Genomic DNA, 21,324 nt, shown 5'->3' with positions numbered 1-21,324 from the left:
GACTATTAATCGACCAGCAAAAGGAAGGAGGTAATTGCAGATGCATGTGCCGGCAGCAGAAAGCCCTGGCCCGACCAGCATCCCTCCCACCCAGGCCTGCCAGTTCACAGCAGCCGGTCAGAAAGCTCATGGTCATGAGAACGGGATAGGTTGCCAGAGTGGAATCTGCACATCAGCCTCTGCGCCCTGCCCAGACTTCTGACTCAGAGGTGGTGACGAAGAGGCTGGGCTGGTTCATCAGCACGGTGAACCCAGACGACAGGCTGGCAGTGACTTCTTTGAGGACCAAAGTCACTTCCTGTTTGGGACCCCCAAGCCCTGAGCTGCACTCCCACACAGCTCGGACCTCCATGGACTATCACAGGTGGCTTCTAGGCCAATCGCAAAAATGTCAGAAAAAGCCTAGAGGTAGTTAAGGGAGCCTTAGATAAAGTCTGAAATGTGACGCCTCTACTGAGTACCAAATCCGAGAATGAATGAATTCAGGATTCAAATCACATTCTTACTAAATGCCTGAATCACTCTCACAAAACAAGACTTAGCTTCAGCTCCTCTCAGGGCTTCAAATCCTCACTATAACAAAGCATTATATTGTCATCACAGGAAATACCCCATAATTCTAGCTTAGGTGAGGTATGGCAGAGTTAGAAATAACTGGATTTGTACAGATAAGGGAATCGTATCCTTTAAGCACCAAAACATTCAAACAGTATCTTTGTTGACATGAAATATACGTGTATATATTACACGCTTCCCAGATTTCTTAATTCACTCGATGTTTTTCCCGCTAATTCAGAGTAATGAGAATCAACATGCTTTATTATGTTATGCTATTTTGTTTTTCTGTCTCTTTTCAGGATATCAGGCCTTCAGCCAGCACTTCCTCTGTCAGTATCTCTGAGCTTCTTCCCCCCCATCCCCCACTCCAACATCTCTTCCTGTTGCTTCTAATCTGTACAGCTAGGAACCAGATTACAAAACTCTTTATAGCTATGTTACAAGCAAGGCACTAGAAAATAAAGTGCCTTGGGGAATAAAGTTTGTGGCTTTAGTGCTATCTCTGTGTGTTTGAGGGAGTTTGTAGCTATTTCTTCTTTCCAGGTTTGGAGAAAATTTCCAGAGAACAGAAGTTGTCAGAAACCTGGCCTGGGGTTAAGTTCTGTGCTACTGAATATCTGCCTGGGATCAGGCCAGGCCTCAAAATCCCCTGTGCCCACACCAACTCCCTGGCTCAGACAGCTCTGAGTGACAGAAAATTGGGAAGAATAACCAAGAACAAACATGAGGCCGTGCCAGATTCTTCTTTCAGAAAGTGAAGTGCTGACAAAGTAAGGGCAACATGGGCTTGGGGAATCTGCTCTAACCTCCAACAGAGGAGCATCCCTGCACTATCCCCAAAACTGTGAAGCACTGAGGAAATTAAAAAGGTGAATTCTCAGAGCTAGAACAAAAAAAATCTTAAAATCTGTATGGAGACAAAAAAGACCCCGAATAGCCAAAGCAATCTTGAGAAAGAAAAACGGAGCTGGAGGAATCAGGCTCCTGGACTTCAGACTACACTACAAAGCTACAGTAATCAAGACAGTATGGTACTGGCACAAAGACAGAAATATAGATCAATGGAACAGGATAGGAAGCCCAGAGAGAAACCCACGCGCCTATGGTCAAGTAATCTATGACAAAGGAGGCAAGGATATACAGTGGAGAAAAGACAGTCTCTTCAATAAGTGGTGCTGGGAAAACTGGACAGCTACATGTAAAAGAATGAAATTAGAACACTCCCTAACACCATACACAAAAATAAACTCAAAATGGATTAAAGACCTAAATGTAAGACCGGACACTGTAAAACTCTTAGAGGAAAACACAGGAAGAACACTCTCTTTGACATAAATCACAGCAAGATCTTTTTTGACCCACCTCCTAGAGTAACGAAAATAAAAACAAAAATAAACAAACGGGACCTAATGAAACTTGAAAGCTTTTGCACAGCAAAGGAAACCATAAACAAGACCAAAAGACAACCCTCAGAATGGGAGAAACTATTTGCAAATGAAGCAACTGACAAGGGATTAATCTCCAAAATATACAGACAGCTCATGCAGCTCAATATCAAAAAAACAAACAACCCAATCCAAAAATGGGCAGAAGATCTAAACAGACATTTCTCCAAAGAAGATATATAGATTGTCAACAAACACATGAAAGAATGCTCAACATCACTAATCATTAGAGAAATGCAGACCAAAACCACAATGAAGTATCACCTCACACCGGTCAGAATGGCCATCATCAAAAACTCTACAAACAATAAATGCTGGAGAGCGTGTGGAGAAAAGGGAACACTCTTGCACTGTTGGTGGGAATGTAAACTGATACAGCCACTATGAAGAACAGTATGCAGTATGGAGGCTCCTTAAAAAACTAAAAATAGAACTACCATACGACCCAGCAATCCCACTACTGGGCATATACCCTGAGAAAACCATAATTCAAAAAGACACATGCACCCCAATGTTCATTGCAGCACTATTTACCATAGCCAGGTCACAGAAGCAACCTAAATGTCCATCGACAGATGAATGGATAAAGAAGACATGGCACATATATACAATGGACTATTACTCAGCCATAAAAAGGAACAAAATTGGGTCATTTGTAGAGACGTGGATGGATCTAGAGCCTGTCATACAGAGTGAAGTAAGTCAGAAAGAGAAAAATAAATATCATATATTAACGTATATACATGGAATCTAGAAAAATGGTACAGATGAATCTGTTTGCAAGGCAGAAATAGGGACACAGATGTAAAGAACAAATGTACGGACGCCAAGTGGGGAGGGTGGGGTGGGATGAATTGGGAGATTGGGATTGACATATATACACTATTATGTATAAAACAGATAACTAATGAGAACCTGCTGTATAGCACAGGCAACTCCACTTAATGCTCTGTGGTGACCTAAATGGAAAGGAAATCCAAAAAAGAGGGGATATATGTGTACATACAGCTGATTCACTTCTCTGTACAGCAGAAACTTACACAGCACTGTAAAGCAACTACACTCCAATAAGTAAATAAGTAAATAAAACATGTGCGTACACAGATTTTACCAGAAAAATAAAAATAAACATAAAAAGGTGAATTCTCATGCTTAGGCAGATCCAGAGAGAAACCCAATGACATAAAAAAAAATGCACTCATCAATTTTTAAGCACATGATACCTTATTGTTAACTATAGGCACTACATTGTACCGCAGATCTCTGGAACTTTCTCATCTTGTACTATATATCTGTAACTTTATACCTATTGAACACCAACCCCCTCCCCATATCCCCATCCCCCCAACCCCTGGCAACCACCATCCTTACTTTTGACTATTTTAGATGCCTCATATAAGAGGAATCATGCAGTACTTGTCCTTCTGTGACTGACTTAGTTCACTTAGCATAATGTCTTCTAGGTCCATTCATGTGTCCAAACTCACCAAATTATATATATTAATTATTTACAGTTTTTTACATACCAGTTACACCTCAGTGAAGCTGGAGAAAAAATAACTAAGCCATGGGCTCTACCTTCCAGCAAAACAAAAATGCACTAATCAGAAGTAAGGTAAATAAAGTGAATTTTGAAGTTTCTTAACTATGGTAATACTTGAGATCTTTGAGGTCTTTCTTTAAAATCCTGGGAGAAAAGCAACACATGCAATTCATAATGTAGTACCAATAGCCATCATGTGTTCCATGTTTTTACAATTTAGAAACCATTTTCATAGTCAATACTTCACTGATAAACTGCAGAGAAGGCCATTCTCTCTCGCATCCTCAGCCATCACTTGTTACTTTAAGAAGCAACATTTGAAATTTTCTACTGTCTATAATATTATTGACAGCTAAATCCCCACTGTGTCCACATCCTCTGTAGACGAGGATTACCACAGGGTCCTGCTGGGAGAGCTGGGTCAGGCCGCAAAGGCCCAGCTACGCACAAGATATAAAAGGAGGATTGCCTAGATGCTGGGGTCCCTGCCTTCTGGGGACATATGACCCCAGAGTCCTGCCTCTGCCAGACCATTAGCACCCACACGATGCAGAGCAGTCTCCTTCAGCCTGTCCCAGTGTCATTTTTAGCCCAGGATGGAGGTAATAATGCAGAATCCACAGGTCAGCATTTGATTACTTTGGCCTGGACATCAAACAGCCAGCAGGATGAAGATGAGGTTCATCTCTGAAACTTGATTTGACCATTCTTAAGATAGAAGGGATAAAACTTGCCCCTACCTAGTTCCCAGATATTTGGAGATGATAAATGAAGTACTACAATGACATATTTTAGTTTTTAAGGTGAATTACTTTGAAGTCCTTGGAAAGATCACAGAAGTCTGAGAGATTCTAACTGGCTCAAAATTAAATATCTTCGATCACTTAACAGTTTTACTAGAAATCATACACAACATCTCAAACTAAAGATATGGAAAAGAGAAAAAAGCTTAGGTTTTGATGTTGGGAAGTAGGAGGAAACTTAGTGAGGAAAGTGTCAATCAACAGCAGGAGTATGAAATAGGAAGAGGAAGACATGAAAACGTCAAAGTGAAGAATTAAAATTTTGTTTCTGGGAAAGAAAGCGGGGAATGTAAACAGCAACCATCGAACAATGTTTTCCCATAAAGAAAACACAAAGAAATTTTTAAAAGTGGTTCAATCTGGAATAACTGATAAACAATTAAAAACACATCATAATGGACATAATGCTTGTATGTGTGAAATAAATTTAAATGGCAAACTCCAACCAAGGTGAGTGCTGTACCTGAGTCTTAGAAATCTTTTAACCATAATGAGTTTGGCAGTGATTCTAGAAGGTAAGGGGATGTGAGTTGTATCTCAGAACTGTATTTGGGTGAGTCTCATCCAGATTCAAGCTAACAAGACCCACACAGAGTATCGCAATGAAGCCAAAGGAGAGAAAGGAAAAACTAATCATCCTGCCCCTCTTTCAGATACAGCCTTGCCTAACCCCTACCTCCTTATGTTGCTGCCCCTTCACACCCTTCTAAGCCAACCAGCTAACCAGCCAAGCAGTCACCCTGCGGCTAACTTACTTACATCTGGTCTAGGGCCTACCCTGCAGAAAGATACACATGCCAGAGGCAAGGAAGCTGAGCTGCAATTCTGGCAGATGTGCACTCCTTGGATTGGTCTACACTGATTCCAGCCACCCCTTTCCTCTGGAAGACACTAAAGGCAGTAAGAGTAAATTATTATTTCCTTAGTTTGCTCACGCCTGCAATTCCAAGGGAAAATAACAACAACAGAAGAAAATTGTTGCAAGGGCTGGGCAACCAAAGTCACCAAGTACCACAGGATCGATTTTTATACACACACACACACACACACACACACACACACTCTAGTATACTCTAGTGGTTATGGTTCAGCTAAACACGCTAAGTCAGGACAGGAGAAGGCAACCACTTTTTTACTCTCAGGTCCGTTCTGGGAATTTGGTCCTCACTTCTAGTGAGAAATCTGGAAATGGCTCCACTGGTCATCCTCCTCTGGGAGAAGGACCACCTTAACTGTGGAGAACTTGGCTTTGGGAGGGGAGTGAGTTCCCTATCTCAGTGATACTCCTGGACACTTGGGGAATTCTGCTCCCTCAATCTTGTCAGAGGGTTTGCCGTAAATTAATTTATGGTGACTCAACCCTGGGGCATCTGGACCACTAGAGACATGGACAGCCTGCCCCAACCTTGTGAGAACTTCATAAACACAACTCTTGCACTTTCTCATCAAACACTCCCGCAGCTCCAGTCAGACCTGGAACCTGGGACTAGAATGACAAAGGTGCCTGACCTGGGGGCAACTCTTATGTTCATATGAGTGTGACTCTCAGGACAGAGCAGAAGTGAGAATGTTTGCTTCATGGTGAGCGACGAGGGAGGACAAGGAAAAGGACTGTACCTGTCAAACAGGTGAGCACTGCCCGTCCTATCCCCTTTCCTTAGATAAAACAAGCGCTGTCTGTCAGGTTGGAGAGCTGGTTTGGTGTTCACAGTCAGGTCTGTTACAGAATTAGAAAATCAGCATCGCTCATACATTCCCTGAGAGTGGGGTGGGAAGTTAAGGGTCAGTTGGTACCCAGGGGATGTAGCAGAGACTGTTAACAGCCACCAAATACACCAAGTATGCTTCTACGTACCCCTTGCAGTTAGATTGGGGTGAAGTGATTAGTTCCTGCTACTGAAATATGTGAAGTGATGTGTGTCAGGGCTGGGATGAGGCAACTAAAGCATACGAGCTTCCAGCTGTCTTTTCCTCTGCCATGGTGCCCTTGGAGGTCACGTGTGCCAGATGGCATTGCTACAAGATTAAAGAGAGCCAACCAGTCTGCATCAAACCTTATTTATGTGAGCAACAAATAATCCTGTGTTGTTTATTTGTTACTGCGTCAGAGTCTAGCCTATCCTGACTAATACAGGAGCCAAAGTAGCGGCCTGTCCCCAATGCCAGAGACTTTAGTGCACTAAGTTTAACCTAGTCACACTCACAAACTCTATGAGGATGATTGGATCTCACATGTCTTCCAAGACTTTCTTCAACAAAACATTGTCTCTGAGGGAGGATGGTTCATCCTAAAACAGTAACTTCAAGTGTAAAGGCCACCTTTCCCAAGACATGTGTCTTCAAAATATCATAAAGCATCCAAAACTCATTCAATGGCTCATGAAATCTCTTCCCAGGCACCTATAACCTCCTGCTGTTTCCCATTTTACTAACATCACTGGACACAAATGCTGGCTTATAGCCTCTATAAACAGAAGTTCCTCATAAATTCAGGTTCCCATAAAAATCAAACAAGAGAAAAGTGAAAAAAGAGCCACCAGTAAGCTTCTCTCTGTCGAGACCATCTCAGTTTCGTGAGGGCCCTGGCTCAATTCACTTTTAAAGTTTGGAATAGGAAAAAAGAGGAGCTTCCCTCACGCACTGTCTCTAAAATGTCTGGATCTCTCTCGGAGAGCCAGTAAGTCCGGCATGAGGTAGGAGGCACATCGCTTTAAAGTTTGAACTGAAAGGGCTGGGGATGCTTCTGGCTGGGCACTCCTCACAAGCTGCTGGAAGCCCTACCTTTCAGAGCACCTACCTACTCAGATGACAAGGACCCCGTATAGGACTACTTGTACATGACCAAAACGTGTCTTTAAAAACACGTCTTTCAGGCTTCCCTGGTGGCGCAGTGGTTGAGAATCTGCCTGCCAATGCAGGGGACGCGGGTTCGAGCCCTGGTCTGGGAGGATCCCACATGCCGTGGAGCACACAATTACTAGGCCCGTGAGCCACAACTACTGAGCCTGCGCGACTGGAGCCTGTGCTCTGCAACAAGAGAGGCCGCGATAGAGAGAGGCCCACGCACCGCGATGAAGAGTGGCCTCCACTTGCCGCAACTAGAGAAAGCCCTCGCACAGAAACGAAGACCCAACACAGCCAAAAATAAATAAATAAATTAATTAATTAATTTAAAAAAAAAACCAAAAAAAACCCCACGTCTTTCAAAGGCAGGTCACATTATCAGTGTAAGTTTGAGAAATTACACACATATATTTTTCTCGGGCTGGGACTGGATGGAAATGTTCATGTATTCAACCCCTAAGAGAAGGCCTGCTGGTGGTTAGGGGCTGCACAAAAGCCACGGCCTGGGCCCGTGCTCCGCACCCGGAATCTTCTGGCAGGAGAGGATGGTCAGAGAAGTCCTTACTCTCTGACCCAGAAGGCCTCTTCTGAGCATTGCCCAATGCTCTTGTTATACAACATGCAAAATAAATAACCAACCTTAAAAGTCAGGCAGCCAAAACTCTACTCAATAATAAGCCCTTTTACAAGCTGCTTATCACTTGCCAAAATCAGCTCCAGAGGAACACCAGGAACTCTGAATTCTATTGTTCTTATGAACTACTTGGGGAATATAGACAAGCTTCACTGGCTTTATTGGTTTTCTAAGAGACAAAAGACAAAGGTTTTCATCTACCCATACTCTGACCTTGATCTCAAGAATGTAAATATAGCCCCATCCCACCATCTCAGAGAGGTCCCTATTACGAGTGTGAGTTAGAAAGGGGTCCTGGTCTTTTCTTAGAAAACACGCCGCTCTCTGCTTTCCCTCTCACCTGATTGTTGGGGTGAGGAAGGGAAGATAAATGCCAACCTTTTCAGAAAATTCACTGGGAGGGAGGGAGAGGGCAGGACAGAGGCATCTGGAATGCAGTCTTCTGCCTGCGAGGGCTCTCTGGCTTAACTACAAAAGGAAAGAGGAGTTTTGCTCAAGGAAAACTGTTCAAAACCATTTTTGGTACACTTAGGTTGGCCTGATGATACGTTGTTGTTGGCCCAGAATGGTTTCTCTGGGTTTCCAAATACACGGTGGAGCCTCTTGTTAAGGGGTCTTGTTAAAGAAATTGATGGGAGAAATCTGTTATAAAACTCATTTCTGATGAACCACAAAAGGGATTTTGATACCCATTTGGCATTCTTATTCCAGGATCCTCAACCCACAGATGCAAAGCTCAGGATGTACCTGCTCCAGAAAACCTTACTGCCCTCCCATTTCCCCTCATTGCTCCCTCCCTCCGCCAGGCTCTATACATACTGACTTGTTGCCTTCACTAGCTGAGAGGTTTTCTTAGAGCAGGAAGCAAGCCGTACACCCCTCTGCATCTCTACTGTCTAGCACAGTCCACGGAACATGGTACGTGTTTATTAAATCATTTAATTAACGATAAGATTAATAATAAATATAGTTAATATCCGAATGTTCAGTAACTGTGTTTAACTTCCAATATTTTTTCTCATTTTCCAGATGAGGAAGCTGAGGCAATGAGGGGTTAAGAAGCTAATAAGTGGCTAAGCAACGACACAAACTAGGCCATCAGGCTCTAGAACCTTCATTCTTAACTGCTACGTGGAGCAGTACACAGCAATAAATAAGTGAGCTGATGAAAGGGCTATACACATATGAAACCATTAAACATGAACCTGGTTTAGTCACACAAAAATGTATTAAGCACCTAGCACTCTGTGCCAAGCCCAGTGCTAACATAAGGGCATCATCTTATTCCTCAAGGAGAAGAGAGACAAATAACAAAAGCTTATTGAGCACTTACTACAGGCTGGGCACTGTTCTAAGTACTTCACACATATTCTTTCCTCTTTACAAAATCCCTATGAGGGCACTACTACTACTATTATTATTATATTGAGATGAGACAGGTGAGAAACTGAGGCAAAAGGAGATTAAGCAATTTGCAAGAAGCACTATTCAAACCCAAGCAGCCTAGCTCCAGAGCCCGTGCTCTTATCCACTACACTCTGCCGCCTTTTCTGTTTACAACCGCACACAACTCAGCGTAACATGTGCGAGAAGAGAGAAAGAGAAAAAGTGGTATAGAAACTCAGGGAAGGAAATGGTTCGTTTTGCCTGAGACGGGGCTCACAGAAGGCTCTGCAGAACAAGTGACACTTGAGCTGGGCCTTGAAGACATGAGAATCGGAAACAAGTTCAAATAAAAACAGGACATGGAGACCAGTAAAACTTGTGTTTTCAAAGCCATCACTACTAAAACACAGAGCTAAGAAGCAAGCCTGGCTCAACAATGGCTTCTGCTGCTGAGGCCACTTCTTGCCAAGTAACAGGGACGTCATTAGTGGAACTGTGACCTGAATTTTTATGTCACTTTTCCCACTTGGTTCAAACTCTACCTAGGGTTTTGTCATGCTCACAGTATCTATAGAAGTTTCTTTTCCTCTCCCTTCTCTGGATAATAAGAGATAATAATGTTTCTGGAAGCGGATCTACAGGCCGTCTGCAGTGTAACTGAGGCCAGATCCTTCAAGGTTGGCAAAGGAGGCTGGAATCACCCAGTGGACAAGGGGGATGGCTAGAGCTCATGGCCCCAACCATTTCCACACGTGGAGATACTCTCCCTTTCCCTAACTGCAGAGGGTCTGAGTCCAGTTTTATTAAAGGCTGCCCACGGGTTTCCTTAGAGTTTGTTCCAGTCAAACCTGGCAACTTCCCCTCCCTCAACATCTAGCTTCTCTGAGGATTACTGGCTACTATGCCCAGAAACGCATGTGGCTACGGACTAGTGAACTCCCACGACCAGTGAGTACTCCTGGGGCAAACGTTCCATTATTTCTCCCATTCTGAGTTTATTTTCGTGGATGGTGTGAGGGAGTGTTCTAGCTTCATTGGTTTACATGTGGCTGTCCAGCTTTCCCAGCACCACTTGCTGAAGAGACGGTCTTTTCCCCATCGTATATTCTTGCCCCCTTTGTTGTAGATTAATTGACTGTAGGTGCGTGGGTTTACCTCTGGGCTCTATTTCTCCCATTCTGATACCTTCTTTTGACCCCCTCTCCCACACACCATTCCAGTTACTGCCTCATCTCCCTCCTCTTCGTGACAGCAAAACTCTTCAAAAGATTTGTCTATATTCCCCGTGTACAATTTTTCTCTTCCCTTTCTCCCTTGAACCCACTCCAATCAAGCTTTTGTCCACTGAAAAGGCTTTTATCCAGGCCACTACTGGCCTCTATGTTGCTAGAGTCCACCGAATATTCTCGGTCCTCATCTTGCTTGGCCAACCAGAAGCACTTCTCACAGCTGATCATCCCCTCTTCCCGGAAGCACCTTCTTCACGCGGCTTCCGGGGCACCATCCTCTTCTGGTTTTCCTTCCATCTTCCTGGCCACTCCTTGTCAGTCCCCTTTGCGGGTTCCTCATTGTCTGCCTAACCTCTGGCTGTGGGAGTTGCCCCAGGGCGGGGTCCGTGGTCCCCTTCTCTTAACTCTCCTCACTCCCAGTGATTTCATCCATCTCACAGCTTTAAATACTATCTAGATGCCTATGACTCAAGAATGTTTATCTCCAGCCCTAACCACGCCTGTGAGTGCCAGGCTCATACATCCCACAGCTCACTCCTCACCTCCACTTAGATGTCTAACTGGCATCTGAAATTCAACATATCCCAAAGTCAACTTCCGATATACTCCCAACCTTGTCTACCCACAGTCTTTATCACTGCAGTTAGTGGCAACTCCATCCTTCCAGCTGCTCAGGATGAAAACCTTGGCATCGTCTCGAACAGAAACACTGTGTTATACAACTCCAGAGGGCACGAGCCACATTTTATGCAATGCTATTGGTGTTATGTAACATGGTGACCCTGTTTTCCTTGATTCCTCATTCACATCCCACATCTGATCTGTTAGCAAATCCAATTGGCTCCACCTTCAAGATATACCCCCAAATCCAACAACTTCTCCCAAATTCCACTGTTACCAGCCTGGCTCAAGCTTATCCCCTTAAACATAATGTATTATCCAAAAAACAAGAGTGATCCTTTTAAAACATGTCAGATCACATCATTCTTACTCAAAATCCCCCACTGCTTCCCATCTCACTCATAGTAAAAACCAAAGTTCTTACAATGGCCTTCAAGACCTTGCATTATTTGTTCTTTTTAGCACTTATCCCTATCTAATATACTACATATTATTATATATCTAACTTACTTATTATCTGTTGCCCACATATGAAATAAGCTCCATGAGGTCAGAGACTTGGTCGGTCTTGTTCACAGATGAAGCCTCAGCATCTATAACAACATCTGACACAAAGCATATGCTCAGTATATATCTGTAGAAGAAATAAAAGATTGGGAAGAGGGAAATCTTTACACATGGGCCAGAATCATACCAAAACCCAATACAACAAGTGAAATGGCATTTGGGCCAACTGGTGCTGAGACCAAGTCAAGTCCCAAGAGATGTTATGTGCAGTTCCTACTTCCTACTATTTGTTTTCCCATTGCTTTGATATTTTGCCTGATGAAGTCTCCTTTCTTTTGCCTCTAAAGAAAAAAAAATTGACCTAGCTATAGTAAGGAGCTCCCCCTGGAGGAAGCAGCTCCATTAAAGCAATGGCAAAGAAAATCATAGAAAACAGGCTTTAAGTTACCAAGGAGATCGCTGGAGACAAAGGAGTGACTCCAGCATTTCACAGGAAAAGTCCTTACTAGAAACAAGAGAAACTAAAGATTAGATTCAAGGTACATGGGGGAACTTATCAACTTATTTTACTGCTGAACTTCTTTTGCATCTGATGATGAGAAAGAAAATATTTAAAGTCGAACAACCTAAGTACCCTTCCCTCAAGGAATTTAAAATCTGGTAGAGGAGGTAAGTCATGAATACAAATAAGTACAGGGGCTTCCCTGGTGGTCCAGTGGTTAAGACTCCACGATTCTACTACAGGAGGCACAGGTTCAATCGCTGGTCGGGGAACTAAGATCCCACATGCCACTCAGCCAAAACAAACAAACAAACAAAATAAACAAATAAGTACAAAGCAATGAGTATAACTGTGAAAGAGTGAATGGGGGCTAAATAAAAGGAATAAACTAAGAGCTATGACTTACCTAGGAAAAAGGATTACTTTAGGCTGAGTAAATCCAGGAAGACAACTTGGAGGAGGTGGTTCTTGAGCTGAGCCTTGAAAAACAGACGAATTTTTATTGAGCGTAAATGTAGGGAAGGGCACATCATGTGGAAACCCAAGTTGACCAACAGGACCCTGTAAAGGTCACAATTTGAGTGACAACACAGAATTCAAACTCTTTCTTAAAAAGAGCAGAGAGGGATTCTCAAGAGAAAACTCCTTGGCAGAGGTAGACACAGCAGGTAAACAAAGAAAGCTCCTTTCCTTGTTTTTCCTTGGGTGAGAGGAACACTATTAAAAACTATAGAAGAAAAAAAAGATAAAATACAATCTCCATGATAAATGGTCCAGCTTCCATGCTAGAGGATTTAGAATCCACAAAACCAATGAAAAAGCCCATATAGACATGCAGGGTCTATTCTGTTCTATATTTTATCTGAAGGTAATGTGCAGAGAACATCCTTTTCAAATGAGGCTGGTCTCCCTTCTGTTCCCTCCTGTGCAATGTCCTTCCTGTGGAGACGCCAAAATGCGTGCTGAATCCATCCACCCCTCTCAATTTCCACTGCCATCCCCCTAGTCTGAGCCACCATCATCTCTCCCCTGGTCTAGTGCCACAGTCTCCTGACTGGTCCCCCCACTTATACTCTGGCCCCTCTGTAAGCCCCGCTGCACACGGCAGTCAGATCACCTAGGGATATTTGGGGGTGAGGTAAATAACTCATGTTTCATTTTCTTTTTTTTTAATTTATTTTTATTTATTTATTATTTATTTATTTGGCTGTGCCGGGTCTTAGTTGTGGCATGTGGCATCTTCATTGCTGCGTGTGGGATCTGTAGTTGAGGCATGCGAACTCTTAGTTGTGGCATGTGGGATCTAGTCCCTGACCAGGGATCAAACCCGGGCCCCCTGCATTGGGAGCACGGAGTCTTAGCCACTGGACCACCAGGGAAGTCCCTCATGCTTCATTTTCAACTTTTCATTTTGGAAGTACAGACAATGAAAAAAGTGGCAAAATAGCACAAAGAATTCTCATATACCCTTCACTCAGATTCTCCAAATGTTAACATCTTCCATAACCACAGTACAATATTATAAATCAGGAAATTAACATTCATACAACACTATAACGTAATCAACAGACTATTTGATTTTCTCCAATTGCCCCAACAATGTCCTTTTTCTAGTCTAGGATCACACCTGTCTCCTTCAGCTCCTTTAATCTGGCATAGTTCACTAGTCTTTTTTTTTTTTTTTTTGGTCTTTCATTACCATGACACTTTTGAAAAATACTGACTGGTTTCAATTTTGGGTTTGTCTGATGGTTCCTCGTGACTCAATTTAGATTATTTGTTTTGGCAAGAATACTACAGATGTGATGTTGTGTCCTTCTCAATGCATCCTACCAAGAGGCACATGGTATCAGTTTGTTCCACAACTATTGATCTTAACTCTGATCATTTGGTTAATGTGGTGTCTGCCAGGTTTCTCCCCAGTGAAGTTACTATTTTGCCCTTCGTAACGAATAAGCATTTTGTGGGGAGATACTTTGAGACTATAAACATGTATACTGTTTTTCATCATACTTTTGTCCATTTTGTGGAGAAAAGGGAACCCTCTTGTGCTGTTGAGTGGGATTGTAAACTGGTGCAGCCACTATGGAAACAGTATGGAGGTGCCTAAAAAATTAAAAATAGAACTGCCATATGATCCAGCAATTTCACTTCTGGGTATTTATGTGAAGAAAACAAAAACTCTAATTTGAAAAGATATATGCACGCCCATGTTCACTGCAGCATTTACAATAGCCAAGATATGGAAGCAATTTAAGTGTCCATCGACAGATGAATGGATAAAGAAGATGTGGTGTATACACACACAGACACACACAGACACACACACACACACACACACACACACACACACTGGAGTATTACTCAGCCATAAAAAAGAATGAAGTTCTGCCATTTGCAGCAACGTGGATGGACCTAGAGAATATTATGCTAAGTGAAATAAGTCTGACAGAGAAAGGCAAATACTGTATGATCTCACTTACATGTAGAATCTAATAAACAAAACGAAAACAGACTCACAGATACAGAAAACAAACAGGTAGTTACCAAAGGGCAGGAGGGTGGTGGGAGCAAAATAGGAGAAGGGAATAAAGAGGAACAAGCTTCCAGTTATAAAATAAATAAGTCACAGAGATGTAATATACAGCATAAGGAATATGGCCCATAACATGTAATAACTTTGTATGGGGACAGATAGTTACTAGACTTATCATGGTGATCATTTCACAATGTATGCAAATGCCAAATCACTCTAGGGTACAACTGAAACTAACATAATATTGCATGTCAACTATATTTCAATTTAAAAAAAGGAATTCCAATCTTGTAAGTAACTTAGAGTCATGTGAAATTGGGAATACTGACACATGCTAATAAAGCTCAGAAGAGAATGAAGTTTATAAATTACAACATCAATTTATTAATTGAACTGTAAAGTGGGCATTCTCTCCCCACAGGCTTGCCTACTAAGACAGTTTTCTGGTGAGCCTAGAACAAGGATCCACAAACTTTTCCTTTTAAAGGGCCAGATGGTAAATTTTTTTGATTTTGTGGGTCATATACTCACATCTGTCACAATTACTCAACTCTGCCATTGCGGGGTAAAAGCAATGATAGACAATAAGTAAACAAAGAAGTATGGCTGTGTTCCAATAAGACTTTATTTACAACAATAGACGTCAGGGTTTATAGATCCCTGGCCTAAAATAAGAATAAGAGGAGTAGTAGTTACATGATTCAAATGCTTGATCACATCAGGCTTTTGTAGCCTGATGTGTCCATCAATGGAGGAGATAAACCCGTCTCCGCTATCAGATTAGACACGCTGCTTAGCTGGACACTGCCAACGTCTGCCTCTCTAGTCCCCCTTTTTTAATGCCAGCCACCCTACAAAATTCCCACCCCATCCTAAAGCCTTGAGTATACGAAAGCTCTACTTACCAGTAAAACTCTAAGGGAAATGCCAGCAGGCTCAGTGTACATTCTGCAGCTATTTCACGGAGAAAGCCTTGATCCTTTGTTACCTTCGGGGTGGGGCGGGAGGAAGAGCACCCTCCATTCTTACTTGTGTTCCCCTAGAAAAAAAGTGACAGATTTGGCAATATTAATACTTATAAGAGGCACTAGCATGTAAGCTCCATGAAGAGAGAGATTACTTTTTAAATTAGAAAGAATCTCTTATTTTTACAAAAGCAGTGTATGTTTGTTCATTGTGGAAAATTAGAAAACAAAAATTAATAGAAACATTACATTTCTACCACCCAGAAATTACCACTGTTAACAGCTTAGTATACATCCTTCCAGATCTTTTTCTAAGTATATATAATATGTATATGTACTTTCTACCAAAATGAGGTAATGCATGTGCATAATGCTTTTTCTCAATTAATGACCTCCACCATTCCACGTTAAGAAGTTTTCATCTCATCTAAGACCCATCCATATCCATATCCACTTACTTTTCCCCAAAATGTCCTATAAAGCTAATCTGTTCAAATTAAGATCCAATCTCAGACCACATATTGCAAGCTAAGTCTCTTTTCATTTAGAACAGTATCCTTTTTTCAGGACAGGAATTTTGTTTCCCAATGTATCCTCAATGCCTTTAACAGTTCTCGGTACACAGGAGTAGATCAAATATTTGCGTAATTAAGTAATTAATAAAAAACTTAGGAGATGGGGGGCTTTCACCCTCGAGCTTATCTCATCCACCCACCACCCCTTATCTTCACTTTATAGATAATAAAAATCAAGGCCAGAGAAGTAAAGTGACTTCCCAAGGTCACCCAGCAAGTACATGGCAATTTCTCGGTTTCTTCTGTTAAACCAGGAGTCGGCAAACTTTTTCTGTGAAGGTCAGATAGTAAACATTTTAGGCCATATGGGCCAAGAAGCAAAATCGAGGATATTATGTAGGTACTTATATAATGACAGAAAAAAATTTCCATAAATTCTTTACTGATGAAACCCAAAATATAATAATAATTGATTATACGGTTTTGTAATACAGGTCTACTAATGAAAAAATGGAATTGAAGAATAATATTTTGTTTTATTGTGGTTGAAACTTAGTGTTCCCTATCATCAAACTGATTGTAAATGTTCATCTGAAAAAACATTCTTAGCTGCCAGGTCATAGTGTGCCAACCTCTGTCCTATACTATGCTGCTTGTCTGTGATTTGGCTTTTTCTTTGAAAGTTTGAATGAAAATAACATTCTTCCTAATTGACAGTTGTAATTGGAGTCTGGCTTATTGAAGTTATATGGTACGAAAATACCAATGAGGAAAACAACTCCTTGGCTGCTCCTTTAAAATGTATATCTTGTCTTACTTCAGTTATTCTGGTACCTAACTGTTGGTAATGCCTGTCTTCTTTCATTTAAATGGTAAGGTAGGTTGCACTGTGACTGTGGCTTTCACGATTAACCATGTGTTAATATTAAATGGGGCTGGGACTTCCCTGGTGGCGCAGTGGTTAAGAATCCGCCTGCCAATGCAGGGGACACGGGTTTGAGCCCTGGTCCGGGAAGACCCCACATTCCACGGAGCAACTAAGCCCGTGCGTCACAACTACTGAGCCTGTGCTCTAGAGCCCGCGAGCCACAACTGCTGAAGCCCACGCACCTAGAGCCCGTGCTCCACAACAAGAGAAGCCACCGCAATGAGAAGCCCGTGCACTGCAACGAAGAGCAGGCCCCACTCGCTGCAACTGGAGAAAGCCCGCGTGCAGCAATGAAGACCCAACGCAGCCAAAAATAAATAAACAAACAAATAAATAAATAAATAAATATATTAAATGGGGCTGACCAATTGAGAAATCACTGCAAGTGAGGATGGTGATTGTTCGGCCTGTGTTGGGGCTGATAATTTTTCTTCTAAAATAAAAATATGCTTGCTATTTAAAGATATAGAGGTAAATATCCAAAGAGTTAAAAGAACAGAAACTGATTGGTTTGGGGGAAGCAGGGAATGGGGAGGAAGGCTGGGGACTCCTCTTTTTAAAAATAGCCAACCTTGTAGAAGTATTTGACTTTTTAAAACTATGTACATGTGTAATTTTGATAAAAATACACAAAAGAAAACCAAGGCACATTAAAGTGCCTTCTAGAAAAGGCTTTTTTAATACTTTCCTGTACACAAAAACAAACTCAAAATGGCTTAAAGTCTTAAATATAAGATATGACACCATAAGCTCCTAGAAGAGAACATAGGCAAAACATTTTCTGACATAAATCATAGCAATGTTTTCTTAATTCAGTCTCCCAAGGCAAAAGAAATAAAAGCAAAAACAAACAAATGGGATCTAATCAAACTTACAAGCTTTTGCACAGCAAAGGAAACCATAACAAAACAAAAAAGACAATCTACGGACTGGGAGAAAATATTTGCAAACAAAGGCTTAATTTCCAAAATACACAAGCAGCTCATACAACTCAGTATCAAAAAAACAAACAACCCAATCAAAAAAATGGGCAGAAGACCTAAATAGACATTTCTCCAAAGAAGACATACAGATGGCCAACAGGCACATGAAAAGCTGCTCCACATCGCTAATTATCAGAGAAACACAAATCAAAACTACAAAGAGGTATCACCTCACACCGGTCAGAATGGCCATCATCAAAAAATCTACAAATAATAAATGCTGGAGAGGGTGTAGAGAAAAGGGAACCCTCTTGCACTGTTGGTGGGAATGTAAATTGGTGCAGCCACTATGGAGAACAGTATGGAGGTTCCTTAAAAAACTAAAAATAGAATTACCATATGACCCAGTAATCCCACTCCTGGGCATATACCCAGAGAAAACCATATTTCAGAAAGACACATGCACCCCAATGTTCATTGCAGCACTATTTACAATAGCCAGGTCATGGAAGCAACCTAAATGCCCATCGACAGACGAATGGATAAAGAAGATGTGGTACATATACACAATGGAATATTACTCAGCCATAAGAAAGAATGAAACATTGCCATTTGCAGCAACATGGATGGACCTAGAGAATACCATACTAAGTGAAGTAAGTCAAACAGGGAAAGACAAATATTACATGATATCACATATATGAAATCTAAAAAAAATGATACAAATGATACAAAACAGAAACAGACTCACAGACATAGAAAACAAACTTATGGTTACCAAAGGGGAAAGGGGGGGAGGGATAAATTAGGAGTTTGGGATTAACAGATACATACTACTACCTATAAAATAGATAAACAACAAGGACTTACTGTATAGAACAGGGAACTATATTCAATATCTTGTAATAACCTATATTGGAAAAGAATTTGAAAAATATATAACTGAATCACCTTGCTGTACACCTGAAACTAACATAATATTGTAAATCAACTATACTTCAATTTAGAAAATAATACTTTCCTCCATCCTCCCCCCCAGACTAGGTTAGGTGTCCCTCGTCTCTGCTCCCCATAGCATCCCTTGCTCGGCTCCATCAGAACACTTAACACACTGTACTGTAATTATCTGTATCTCTACCTGTCTCCCTGAAGGAACTGTATATGAGCTCCTTGCAAGGAGGGACCATGTATTATTCATTTCAGCTCCTAGATTAAAATATTAAAATAGGTATTCATTAAAGTGAAGTGAAACTAGCTAAATACCACTCAGTCAGGCAAATTAACATCACAATGAGATGCCAAACAAAAAGACAAAACAAGTGTTGGTGAGTATGTGGAGAAATTGGAACCTTCATACATTTACCGACGGGAATATTAAATGGTGCAGCCACTTTAGAAAACAGTCTGGAAATTCCTAAAGAAGTTCAACATGCAGTCACCTTATGACCCAGAAGTCCCACTCCTAGACCAGGGAACAAGTGAACATGGTCCTTGCCCTTTCCAGTGCAGAGATAGAGAATGAACCCAAGCTTATAGGGCAGTGTGTTAAGTGTTATGACAGAGGTCTGCTAAGGGCACTACGGCAGCACCCGAGCAGGGCAGTGAAATCAAGAGAATTGAAAACATATGTCCTCACAAATGTTCACAATAGGATTACCCATGATAACCAAAAAGTGGAAATAAATGTCCATCAACCGATAGATGGATAAACAAATGCGGTATACCCATTCCATGGAATGTTATTCTGCCATAAAAAGCAATGAGGTACTGATACATGCTACAGCATGGATGAACCTGGAAAACATCATGCTAAGTGAAAGAAGCCATTCACAAAAGACCACATATTGTATGATTCCATTCACATGAACTGTTCAGAAAAAGCAACTATAGAGACAGAGGGCGGTTACATGGCTGCTTAGGACTAGAGGTAGGAGGAGAGATTAACTACAAATAGTCTTTTGGGAATTTGGGGAGGGGTGATAAAAATGCTCTAAAACTGGATTCTGGTGATGGTTACACAACTCCATAAGTTTAGTAAAAACAAGTGTACACGTAAAATGAGTGAATTTAATGGTATGCAAAGTATAAGGCTCTTTTTTAAAAAAAAATCCCTCAATTACATTATTTAGTTTCTCTCTAAATTAACTTTTTTCCTCCATGACAAGACCTGGTAAGAATTGTGGTAAATGAAGTTTCTGAGGCATTTATGTCGGTTGGGGTTTGGGGTTGTGCTGACAGAAACATCAAAGTCAGCCTCTCTGAATATTGCGTGATGAGGTGTACAATGCGTTTCCGGTTGGGTGATCCCAGTGTGTAATCTGGACAATCCGTGGTCTGCCAGTTTAAGTGTGAGTGTGCCAGGCCCCTACTCCAAGCAATAAACTGTAGTCAGGTAACAAATTCACTTCTTGCAACTCTCAAGCCTTGTTCACAACCAGGTGAATTGTTCTATTACAGCATATCTGTGAAAATGTTAGTGGTTTTTGTTTGTGTGTTTGGGGTTTTTTTTGGCAATTTGGTCAGTGCTTACTAGGCAAGGATGTCCTGCCAGAACAGCTGATAGATACTAACTCCACCCCTCCAGACCCGCCCCCTGGGATACTCTAAAGGAAAGCACATCTATCTAAGGGTGATGGGGGAGGTGCCAGGGGGTGGAACAGCGCCTCTCCGAGCTAGGGGAAAGGCTAGGACCGAGTCCCTCCTTCTTTGCGTTGCGGAACGGGCAAAAACTGCTACAAAGTCAGGGTGAGGTGTCTCCTCCCAGGGCCTCCTGGTGCCCGGGAAACTCACGCGTCTGCTTGTCAGGGTCGCCAAGAGGTTACAGATAACTGCGCCCAGACCTCAGTCGCTTTCGCCGCTACAGTCCCACCGTGTGGTCCGCGCACAGCGAAAGAAGGCGATGGAGGAAGGCAAGCGGCCTGAGCAGGCTTGCAGCCGTCCCGAGTTCCAAGCCGCGGTCCCCTAAGTCCCAGCGCTCGGCTCCCTGACCACGTGGCCGCCACCCCTCCCCGCACGCGCGATTATGTCGTGGCGCCCCCTGGTAGCCGGAAGCGGGCAAAACCGGCGCTGTTGTCACCAGCTGGTCGGAGCATGCGTGGACTGGCGAGTGGCTTCCGGTCCGCGGGGCAGCCCAAGCAGAGGTTTAGGCGTCTGCGGCGGAAATGGCCGCGCCGCTGGCCCAGGGCGAAGCGGCGATGCCGAGGGGAGCTGACCCAGATCCAAAGTGGAGTAGGTGGAGGCGGCCTCCACCCCTTCCTCCTTTCTCCCCAAAGGGAGAAGGACCCCAAACAGGACAGAATGGTCAAATAATTATCTCGAACCTGGATGCCAGCTCCCTTCTGCAAAAACGGAACAGAATAAGGCAGCTTTGTTGAAGATGGTTTTT

At 42.3% G+C, this 21,324-nt stretch overlaps 1 long non-coding RNA gene across 3 annotated transcripts in view; it reads right to left on the bottom strand.

Moving 5' to 3' along the window:
• LOC118888208 overlaps window positions 1-20,931 on the bottom strand; it is a 37,620-nt gene extending 16,689 nt beyond the window's left edge. For 2 of the 3 annotated variants that reach the window (XR_005018268.1, XR_005018267.1), the window contains exons 1-4: window positions 20,730-20,931; window positions 15,514-15,647; window positions 12,479-12,551; window positions 11,574-11,697 (exon numbers count right to left, since the gene is read on the bottom strand). This is a non-coding gene — a long non-coding RNA (uncharacterized LOC118888208). The remainder of the gene's footprint in view (window positions 1-11,573; window positions 11,698-12,478; window positions 12,552-15,513; window positions 15,648-20,729) is intronic. The other variant, XR_005018269.1, reaches the window with a different exon arrangement.
• Between the last annotated feature and the right edge of the window lie 393 nt (window positions 20,932-21,324).

Source organism: Balaenoptera musculus, chromosome X (assembly GCF_009873245.2).
Source record: "Balaenoptera musculus isolate JJ_BM4_2016_0621 chromosome X, mBalMus1.pri.v3, whole genome shotgun sequence".
In the NCBI taxonomy this organism is placed as follows: Eukaryota; Metazoa; Chordata; class Mammalia; order Artiodactyla; family Balaenopteridae; genus Balaenoptera; species Balaenoptera musculus.
Note: the sequence above shows the minus strand (reverse complement) of the source record. Positions and strands in the feature narration are given on the sequence as shown.